We start from the raw sequence: 12,145 nt of genomic DNA on the forward strand, positions 1-12,145 counted from the left end.
TGGTATGTGTGTGTGTGTGTGTGTGTGTGTGTGTGTGTGTTGGGGTGCAGGCATGCAGCCTCTGGAATGCTTTTCAGTGTGTGAGTGTAGCAGTGTGAGGTGTCCGACGTGTATGAAAGGGGAGCCCAGCCAAATGACATGCATACGTGTGCATATATACACCACATGCACATCTTTAAGGATGCATGCACTGAAGTACACGTGCACCTGTACACATATGCATGCTATGAGGATTATGACTGAGACAGTGTTTTGGGTGATTTCAGTGGGAAATGTGCTGTTGCAGATAAATAACAGTAGAAAATAATTATTTCCTATGTCCACTTAACAATCTTATTTTATTTGGTGCTTTTGATTTAATCCATAAAAAAGGGACTTCTCCTGAAAAAAATCTTGCATTTACTTAGTGAGAGCACAGGCAGCAAACGTTGACACCTTTTCATGTGTCTTTTTTAAATCGTGTTAAGAATTTATGTTTTTGAAATCAGAGTTATATTCTGCTCTTGTGTGTGACATAACCTGCATGGCAAATGTTGATGTAACTTCAGGTAACACAGCGAGCTTAAAATGTCAACTAATGCGGAATCAAAATATAAGTGATGATGACCTTTGGCAAAATCAGTTGGGAGTGAAAAAGAAAAGACAGGTTTCTCCTGATATCCCAGAACACACACTTTATATCTCCTGTTTCACCAGTCACAGGCTCGCTAATTAATGTTAAACAGTGACATCCTGTGGTTCTTCAACATATCTTGGTCGTTCAGCTGAGCCTGTAGTCGCGGACTCAACAGTAGCACCAAGCTTTACTTAAAGCCAGCATCGGATCTTTTCTTTGCAATGCATAGAATCGTGTCCCTTCCCGATGACAAGTATAAGCCATCTGTTGATTTCTGCATTGAATGTTTCATCTTTTCACAGGTCGAGATGCATTTTATTAATGCAACGCAAAACACAAGTACTGCCGGCTCACTGACAGCATTCATAATTTAGCAATCCGGAACGATTTGTGCTTTTCTCTTCAGGTTTTTACTAGACTACAGCAATGCAATGACCTTTTCCTAGTCAACGTATCCCCCACAAAAGCAGCATTAATCCTTCAAATTCAGTTTACAAAATCTTAATTTTTTTAAGCTTTAATCTATTAAGCACATTTGTCTAGAAATGTAATCTTGATTACAGGTATTGAACAGTTACCAGCCATTAAAGTAACAATTGATCCTTTGTTACATGCAGACAGGTGAAAGATCAGTTTCATTACTTTTACATCTCATCGCAGTCAGTGACACTGTAGACTAATGCAGGCCTGATCAACTGCTTTTAGTTTTGGTCTGGCATGAAGGTGACAGCTCTTAATTGGTTCAGCACATTTTCTGTGGAAAAGAAAATCGGCAAATGTAATTTCTTTGATTGACACGCAGTACTCTATGGAGTACCAGTCTTCGTTTAGCTTTCCACTTCAATGCTTGTGTTAGGCTTAATAATCCTCAAGCAAAGACGTTCAATGGTATTTTATATCGTTACGCACGGTTGATACACAGCTACAGCGGACAAGTCACTCTCAAAGAATGTCAAAGCGAGACACACAGACCCAGATGTTGGGAATAAAATATTTTCTAAGACAGTGATGGATGTGTCATCCACAATTATCTAAAGTACTTGAAACATATATTATCTGGACTGGCTGCAATAAAAATGTAGCTGTGGAGTAGTTACACAAAAACATGACATTACTCAAATTGTGGCTTTTGGCCATCTCTTTGAAGCACGGTTGGATCTGGCCTAAAACTCAGTTATAACCAACTTGAGAATTTCTAATGAGTCAGTGAAGAGCATCACATACACATGCCGAGTCCTTTTTGTAGTCCCAACAAGTTTAGAACAAAGGGAAACCTGGCCGCCTCCTCAACTCACCTGTGCTTTTTATCCACCTGCCGAGAGGCTGAGTTGATACAAGGCTACGTACATCTAAAAGCACCATTATTACCACAACGCTATATCTCTTCCCAATAATGCTAACTATTAGAATATGAAAGAAACAATGCTATTCTCATAGCCCATATTTTATTAAATGTATATTATTTAAATATTTAAGAACATGCAATTTGCTAATATAGACTACCATTTATTTTCTTTTTATTTAGTCTGTCTGAAATATCTCAGAATGGAATATTCACCCGATCATATGTTTTCCATTGTCCAAGCAATCCGAATGGCAATCAGCATAAATGTAAATAGTGGAGACGGCATTAATGTGCCACACCTGAAAAACATTTTTCACCTCATGGCACATAATGATCTGTTTTCCCGCCGATGACACTAAATTAAAGCTGAGAGTGCGCAAGAATGGAGCGGTGTGTGTCTTGACGTAGGGCAGGGAGCGGCACTGTCACAAACACAGACTCCGTAACCTTCGCCTGAATATTGACGTTTCACTACATTATTTCCCATCATGCATCTCCCTGGATTGATTACAACACACACCTGCATGGCACTGCACTGATTACACACACCTCATGCTCAAACACTCATTCAAGCCACACTCACCCAACACTCTCAGCGAAGTCTTGTTTTGCTATTGTAAACTTTGCTGAGCGTTGTGACTGTGACTGCCTGATCGCTATGACTCTGATGCTTAACAACAGGCACTCTTTTGTTGTGGTTGATTCTAGCATTATTTATTATGCGTCATGATGACTAGAAGTCGTGTGTATGAGTGGGAGGCGTTGTATGTGTTGATTCATGTTTTCCTGCATGAAGATACGTGGGCAGGTTTAGGTTCACATGTGTTTCTGCTAACGCTGTCGCATTGCTGTGGTTTAGAAAGTTTCCATCTCAACGTCATTACGCTCTCCCCCTGATGTTTGCATCTGGTGCACATGTTCAAGTATACGTGATTATTTGGCCAGTGCAGGTTTATACAGCTTACACCTCCTGCTAACTGAGACGTGGTTGTGACACAACCAGCAGTAAAAAGACCAGACAATCTAATTATCTGTTATTACAAGAGACTTAAAAGTGCTCTTTAAAGCAAACCACGCTACTATTACAGATTTGAATGCTCAGTTGTAATGGCAGGTTTTAACTTGTCGGGCAAAATGTAAGTTTCTTCGAGCTGAAAGTATGACGCTTAGGTTTAAAACTTAAACTACATTACTTTTACAATACATTACATTTTGGGAACAACAAGTATCAAGAAAGTTCTTCAAGAAAGCCAAACTACAAAGGGATACAAGTAGGTGTCATCTTAGGTGCTACTAAATTGCCACCTTTTCAAGGTATAGTCGGTAGAAGTGTGTTTTGAGTTTAGTTTAATCTTGAGTTCTGTAGTGTGCTAAAAGGAAATCCGTTCAATAAGTGCTTACATCTGATTAAACAAATTATGAGCAACGTCTCTACCAAGGGCATCTCTGCACATAACAATCAAAACTGTTTACCAAAGTGCCGCTCCCCACCTAATTATCTCTCCATTGTTTTTCTCTCCTATGAGAGTTTTGGATTCCTCAAAAAAAAAAATACTCTGCCGTGTCCATGGCAACGGCAAAGGCAAAGGCAACCTACACCCAGTAGGTTTGATGGCCAGCAGTGTGACATGAATACACAGATTTTTTTTGTACTTCATCTCTGAAAGGTTCTGCTTGGTGAAGCGCAGTAGCCTCAACAAACAAAAACTGAAACATATCACATCCAACATTGGTCCAAAAAAATGGTGCTAGTAAGATAAAAGTTAATTATTCAACATGTTGGTCAAAATAAACTCTTTACCCCATATATTCATTGCAATTCATTGCTCACTTTGAGCATTTCCAAAACTGCTAAAATAGCAGGTCACATCTACAAAACATTAATATCTAACCATAGATATGATATTTTGTTGCTTTATCCCCATAGGAGGAGAGATTAGCTTTCTGCGCAAAACTTAACTTCTCTATGCACCTCTTTTCTGCCAAAGAAAGGGAATGAAAATCCATTAGTAAAACAAATACACAATCTGGAGCTGCAGTCTGTCTAAGCTTTGAAAAATGAGCAGTTTCAGCACGCTAACTTGCTCAAAAAATGCTGACATGTTGACATTTAGCAACCGTTTTCACCAAGGCAATGTTTTTTTGACCTTTAAATGGTGCTGGATGAATTTAAGTAGTTCCAAATTCATTACAATCAGCCTGAGGGAGACAAAATGGCTGTGCCAGATCTCCCAGCAACTCACCCAGGTGTCAAAATTTCACTCAAATACACAAATACAAAGGAATCTCGAAGGAACATATGTCTAGACATGTCTAGTTTCACGTCAATCAAAGAAGAACGAATAAGTTACCCAAGGAAAAATGAAAACAAAATAAACAACTGCTGTGCAGCTGACAATCCATCAGCATAACGGCAAGTTTGATGGACGAAACGGGCAGAATAGAAAAAAATGGACCATGTCCCAGCTGTGCGCTGCCCTGTGTTCCTCTTTCAGGATTATAGAGCCTCTGTTGCAGGAGAGGTGGACAACTTTGTCTCTGGGGGCACACTGGTTGTTCTTCAGTGAGTCTAATACGATGGGTCAACGTCAAAGCCACAGGAATACAAATACAAGTTGTTTTAATGAACAGCATCTGCATCAACAGCAGTCTACCTAAACCTTTCATAAAACAGAATTTTGAGAGCGTTTATACATTTCTAGCTAGATGCTGTCCTTACCGATCCAAGCAGAAGCTTTAAAACATCTTGACATTTGAAGAAATGTGCCTATTTGTCCCAAGATTTGGATTATAACTGTACCAATTTATTGTCTATTGGATGAATATGAAGTCCTGATCGGAAATCTCTTTAAAGGCTATAGATCAGTTGAGAAAAGATGAGAGGAGGGGAAGCAGTAATTACTGGAGGGACTTGAGAAAGCAACTAACTCTGAAGGAGCAGAGCGGAGGACGAGAGAGATCAGGTGGTCTAGAACGTGGAGAACACAGGAAGAATGGGAGGACGGGAGTGGAAAAGAGAGGGGCACTCATGTTGTAATTGGATGAGCACTTCTCATTGATAGTGCCTGCTCCTGAAAATGACAGCTCTTTTTCTCTCTCTAGCCCATCTCCTATTTAATAGGCCACTCCAATTAATCCTCAGCTAATTGTGCATCTCGGCATACTTGCATACAACCTATCATTAGTGATGTTCGAGAGAAAGGGGGTCAAATTGATTGCATGATTATTGTTGTTAAAAGTGGAGTTGGGGATGGCTATCAAATACCAAAAATGTTCCCAGGTATTTGGTGTAATCACATTTTTTTTTTTTTTAATGTAACAACAAAGGCAACGATTCGATATCAAGATGAGGGAAAGTGAGTACAATGCATCGTCTATTATGAAACTGCTTTCCACGGCGATATGAATGAACACAACTGGATTTTGCTCCGTTACTGTGTCAGCTTGGGGGACTCATTCTGTCCCTGAATAACAAACTAGTTTCCTCCACCCACTAAGATCTGGTCTAATTCCCCTACCGCGTGGTAGTGATTTTCTGTATATCAAATGCTCTGTACTCTTCCTTTGTTTGGAGCTACATTAAATAACATGCAGCTTCTGCTGCTTCGAGTAGATATCCATGCCTGTTATCAGGTTCTGTTTGTGTTATGAGCAAACAGAATCACTCTATTTGTTGATCGATTGTTAGATTAAAATCTGTTAAATCAAGAACAAAAATATAAAGAGATCTAAATATAAATGTCACAATTTCTCTCATTACAATATTTGGTATTTCTGGCTTATTTTGTGCCTTGTTTCAGATCTTTCTTGCCATAATTTTCCTGTGTTTCACCTGCTAGAGTTCGCACCTGGTAGCCTATCGGTAAGCTTCAGGCTATGATCATCTCACTAGAGAAAAGAACAATAACACAGACCTTCTGCCCAACTTCACCTTTGGCTATCTGGCAGCTGATGCTCGCCAAGCAGAGAGCACTGCTCTGACAGCACCTATTGCTATAGCGACTGGGCAGGAAACTCATTTGGCAATGCATGTTGGCGATGATATGCGTGTTAAGTTTGATATGCTGAGGATAACTGGGTTGAAAACATAATGATTATTCTGTGTATTATGTGCATCTTGTTGCAATATATTTCAAATACATTATTACATTAACATCTGTCTTTATTCTCTTCTTGAAGTTTTCTGTCTGGGTCTCTATCTTTTCTCTTTGACCATTATGCTTGCTCCTCTTGTCTTCAAAATCAATTATTAAACCCCTTTCATACTAAAATGAAACACAACAAAAAGATAGAGTTTGAGTGCACACAGAATTTGTTCGACTGAGATGACAAAAAAAAACATGTCAAAACGCTGCGTATATTAGTCAGTGCACTTAGGTGTTATGTTTCCATTACAGCTTGTTTCTCATTTAGCTATCACTACGTTCCTCTGTATATCCACACACAGAAAAAAAGGTTCTTAAATGGTTGTTTAGAAGGCAGTCTTGTTCTACAAAGAACCATCACCTTCTTAAGAACCTTTAACATGTAGAACCATCTAACATGTAGAACCATCTAACCATTCAAGCTCAACACCAGATGGTGATCAGTTGACAGCTCTGCCCCTCTCTTTACCCAAGTGTCCAAAACATGCGGCCTCAGATCAGACGATACGATTACAAAATCGATCATTGATCTTTGGCCTAGGGTGTTCTGGTACCACGCACACTTATGAACATCCTTATGTTTTAACATGGTGTTTGTTATGGACAATCCCTGACAGGCACAGAAGTCCAATAACAAACAACCACTCGGGTTCAGATCAGGGAGGCCATTCCTTCCCAATCAAGCCTCTCCCGCTATCTCCATCGTCGCCCACGTGGGCATTGAAGTCTCCCAGTAGGACTATGGAGTCCGCTACTGGAGTAACATGCAGGACTCCATTCAGGGTCTCCAAAAAGGCTGAATATTCTGAGATGCTGTTTGGTGCATATGCACCCACAACAGTCTTCAGCGCTGTGAAGTGCAGGGTGGGGTGGGGGCAGGGCGTAGGGGTCTTTAGCGCAGGGGGTAAGGGAGTGGAGGGGGGGGGGTCTTCAGCGCTGTGAAGGGGGTGGGGGCGGGGTGGGGAGGGCTTTAGCGCTGTGGTGCGCAGGTGGAAGATGAGCGGGGGTAGATGGATCAGGTAGGATGTAGTGGGAGATAAAGGAAGGTGTTCTTACAGGCGGTGACATATGTTGATGTTGACGTCCTGGATGGTCTCCTTTTTCTACTATTCTCTCTTCAATTTCTTTGTCTCCTTGTCCTGCATCTTGCGCCTCATTTCGTCCAGCTCCGTCTGCGGATCTTGCATCCGTCTCCCAAAAATGAAGTCGAGGAAGATGTTCTCAAGGAGTGTTTTGTCATCCTCTAAATCTTGGATCCTGGTGATAAGGATCTGATTACCTTTTGCGATGGTATCCTCCATCTGTCGGATCAGGCACAACTCAGTGACCACCTCGTGGTGGGTCTTTTCTTGACTCTTTTGTAAAGCAGCCAGAGCCTCTGTCTCGATCTTCAGCAGTTTGTGTTCCGCTTCCAACTGTTGCAAAGGTCTCGTTGTTGACCGAGAGTTCAGCACTTTTAACAGAAAGTTGTTCTCTGGTCTCGGTGAGCTTCAGAGATAAACGCTGGTTCTCCAGTCCCATCCAGAGCCTCTGTCTCAATATTCAGCAGTGTGTGTTCTGCTTCCAACTGGTGGTTTTTGACTTGCTGCTTGTGCAGTTCCTCTTGTAGAGAAACGTTGGTCTGGTTGTTGACCGTGAGTTCAGCACTTTTGACAGAGGGTTCTCCCGCTGTCTCTGAGAGCTTCAGAGACAAACCCATGTTCATTGTAAGAGTTACAATGTAGGCATTGAGGTTACTAACTTCCCTTTTCAAGTAATCCTCTTCATTCTGGGAACAATTTGCCATATTCAAATTGTCTCCAGTCGGAGGATGTCCGCGCAGTGAAGCGCCGGCTCTCTGGTTGTTCCTGCGGATGAATTTACTATTGTGAGAATTACAAAAATACATAAATTGCATTTCTATAAAACCAGCTGCTATTCCTTAAAAGTCCACTGGGGGTTGGGCTCTGTGAGTGAGCGCATGCGTTAGACCAGGGGGACACGGTCGTTCACTAACGCACTGCCGGTAGATCACCTGCCAGTGAGAGAGGCTCCAGGTATGCAGCGATATTGTTCCGTATTATTATTGGGGGATTGAAAAGTTAAGTGAAAAAGCTGGGGAGCTGAAAAGGTGTGGGGACGTTACTCCAGACAGCAGCGCCCGCCCCTGGTCCCCCCTATGATTTTTAATGGTCTGGTCCAGTTGAGATCAAAGTGGGAAGTATCTGGCCCAAAATGAGTTTGACACCCCTGGGTTAGCGAGATCCCTCCTCTGAAGTTTTTTTTGGGGGTGTTTTTACTGTGCCGATGTGAGGGTTTCGGGGCAGAGCATGTGGCATGTGTACAGACTGCAAATTTGCAAATTTTAGGCTACACAAAATAAAATGAATTTATTTGAATACACTTGTTTGACACAGGGAGGAAATGCCTCTGCACAGTTTTTCTGTTTGTTTTACTTCCAATGCAAAAAGCTTTCTCCATCGTCCTCTACCGTCTCTGTCTTTTTGTGGGTGGTGGGTTGTAGTGGCACCATCCAGTCGTCCGCACCCCACAAGAGCCTGCCAAGCTATCTTTTGTTTCTTATTGACCTTATTCAATCTATTAAATAGCATATTGTTGTCTGTGTTTGTTTGAGTGATAATAGGACAAGTCTATTTGGTTTTATCGGTGAGGTACTTGCTGCGGTTCTGCACAATGTCCAGTCCACTGCCACTAGTGAGGACCTCTGCATTGCGACGTGTTTGGCTCCAGCCGCAGCTTAAACGAAAAGTACCTTGCCTTGACCTCGGCTAAAAGAGCGTGTTTGAACTAACCAACCTGTTGGTCCATCCCATTTGCTCCACTCTGGGGACCACAGAGGGCTCACCTCTGATAAAAAAAAATGTCCTTTGTCGCTATTGCTCCATGTGAATCATTCTCTCCATTGTCTAATGTTCTGGGTCAGCTTTGACAGCTGCCGTAGTTTGCCACTTCCATTTACTACTGACACACCTTTGGTTAGGAGGATGTCATGATACATGTTGGAGATAAAATTGTAGTTTATTCATGCTGAGATCATCATTGTGTGATGATGTTACAGCCTCCTGAATAATTAAGATCAACATTCAAAAACGAAATGTCCAACCCCATGCTGAATGTTGAGGGTTGAAAGCAGTTAACTTAACATAAAATGTGAAAAAATCTGTAGAATTGTTTCAAAAACTGACACCCCTGTCATTTATCTTTATTTAGGTAAGCACACAGGAAAGGTCGTTGCATATAAAGTCACCACACTGCTATTTCCAATCACAGGTTGGTAAATATTCCTATTTTTGAGTGTACATGCATTCAAGAGTTGAACGTTGTATCAATTTCATGATGATTTTAAGATTTTCACATTATTTGCTGTGCTATTTAATGTAGACAGCCACATGGGCCACAGTGAATGGTGCCATTGTGGGAGAGAGTTGTGGGATTAGTTTATGCTGCAGTTTCTATGGTGTCCAACTTGTCTGTGATACCGGTTTTCACTACATAGGTTAAAGAATGTTGGCGAAAAATCTACCTTAACAGGATGGTTTTCAAGAAGGAAAAATGCCAAGATTATAGTGAAAGAGAGTCCTTCATCATGAAAAGAGGTCAATTCACTGATTTGTAAACTCATCACCAACGTCTGTACTTGACTGTTTGTATCAAAAAATTAATCAGTGGCGAACTTTTAAAACTCTTTGTCGGGGGACTTTGAAGGCATTCAATCAAGTCAATATCTAGTCATTTGTATTTTGTCTCATGTTATGAAAACCTTTATCTTTATTTATATTCATCAAAATTTGGAGACGTTCCTCTTGTAATAATGAATACATTGTTTTTGTGTGGTTATAACAAATGCATTACCAACCCAGGCCAGATATATCACATCTGTGTTCCTTTGCTAGTTTACCTTGAAAACTCACAAAAGTGCCGCTTGTCAGAGGGACGGACAAGGAGGGTTATTTGCTGCTTTGTGATTTTCCTCCTGAATTGCTGGTGTTAGTTGTGAACCCTTCATTAGGTGGGAGGATGAAATTGGACTATGGTTGTTAAGTAGAAGTCAAGAGGAGGGTCAAAAGCCTGTACTAAAAGGCACCTAAGGGAATAGTTGCTGAACAACTCCACCAACTCGTTTGTCAAAACTGAATATATAACACTTTTTACTTTTTCCAAAACACATCAAACCACAAAGGCTGCACAAAAATAAAGTTTAAAGAAGCAGTGTCAAACTAATTTCTCAAGTGGGCCAGACCAGTAAAGTCGTAGCATAATAACGCATATTTCTCTATGTTTAAGTCCTTGGTGAAGGTTTTTTGATGATAAACCCTCTTTTAGGGTCTTTCTACAATAAACTAGAAACATAAAGACCAAATACTCAGACACCAGCCCACTGTATACCTGCCTCTCCTCTGCAGATTCCCCCGCTTCACAAAGCGAGCAGAGAGCGCTGCTGCGTGTGGCAACAAGCATCGCTGTTTTTTAAGCAATTACTGGATCGATTGAACAAATTACAAATCAGGCTTTCCACAGCAAAAGGGCAGACGCATTCAAAACGACGGGTTACTGCTATCTGCTGATTAGTCAGGTTGCCAACTACTCAGCAAGGAAAGCTGCTATTAGCTGTCTGAAAAGTCTCTAGGCGTCGCTAAATGACATCATCGAAGGACAGCAGGACACTTGCAAGCCACGTGCTCTCAAAAACGTTTGGAGAGACGGTTTGTTTCTGTTGCGCTTCATGTAGCCATGACTCACTTGTCAAAGTGAACAGAAGGCCCAGGTTGAAAATGCACGGCCCGCCACAGCATCACATGAGTCCTTACTTCCTCGTACTCCACTTAGCTTACAACAAGTCCCAATGTAACTTCCGTTTTTTGCCAGAACTATAACATTCATTTGGTAGTTAATTGCAATGTGAGAAAACAATGGTAACTAGTCTGGTCCTAATTCGAGTTAAGTTGTTTTTCAGATCCCCCCCCCCCACACACACACAAAAATCATCTTCATCGTGGTGAAGGCGGAAGGGTTCAGCAACTGAGGGAGCTGACTTACAGTTTAAGTAAGAAGCCAATATTAATTTGTTATTATTACCATTGTAACCGATATATTACAAATAAATAATGAAACTGAAGGTAAAATTTGTGAGGATTCAGGGCTTTGCAACAGGCTCTTAAAAACGTGTTCTTTAGGTACGTACAGTGTGTAACTGTTTATTAGGTCTTTACTCTGACCTTCGGCCCGGTGCGTCTCAATCAACACATCGCTCTCCGTGAGCATCACGTCCAGCTGACACTTGAACAGGAAGCGTTGCTTGAGGCAGCGACGGCTGTCGCTCGGGCAGTTTGAGAGCTCGTCCTTGCACACTGAGGCACCCTGAGAAGTTCCTGCAAGTACCTTTGCGCTGCTTCCCGCCGACGTGGGTAGATCCAGGTGTTCTCCACAGCTGTGAGGAAGAGGCTCCGCTCCTGCTTCCAGCACAGGGCGCGCCTGTGCAGTACCTGGGGAGCCACATGAGGTCAATCGGACTGACACAGAATGCATTCTTCTGTTAGCCGATAGTGGGTTTTGTCAAAAGCGGCCCCTCTCATAAAGACAACATCTTGGACTCTGCAGAGGGAAGCCGCTGGTTTTACCGCCTAAAGCTGAGGCCTTGACCTGCAGCTCCTCAGAACCCGCTTCCGAAAGCAGACAGTTACTTCTTCACTTTCTGCAGCTTGCACTTTTTACTGGGAGGACACACCACGGAGATAAGGAGAAAATAAGTAATCTAACAGCGTGTTTTGTTTGTGCAAAACACGGTAGAAACATGAAAGGAAACAAAAGAAAAATACAGAGCTGCTGATGCCTGTGGTACCACAGGGAAAAGCATTATTGAGGATTTGCACATCATAAAATATTCATTCTAGAACCATCGGATTGTAGAAATACAAATGAAAAATGAAAACAGTAGAGAATTGTGCAGAACTGTGTTAGGGGGACGTGGTGGAGGAAGGACTGTAATTAAGCATTTGTTACACTCACTCATTTTGCATGCTTGTGTTGTAGTATTTTCAA

This window comes from Gasterosteus aculeatus, chromosome 1 (assembly GCF_964276395.1).
Source record: "Gasterosteus aculeatus chromosome 1, fGasAcu3.hap1.1, whole genome shotgun sequence".
NCBI classification, from domain to species: Eukaryota; Metazoa; Chordata; class Actinopteri; order Perciformes; family Gasterosteidae; genus Gasterosteus; species Gasterosteus aculeatus.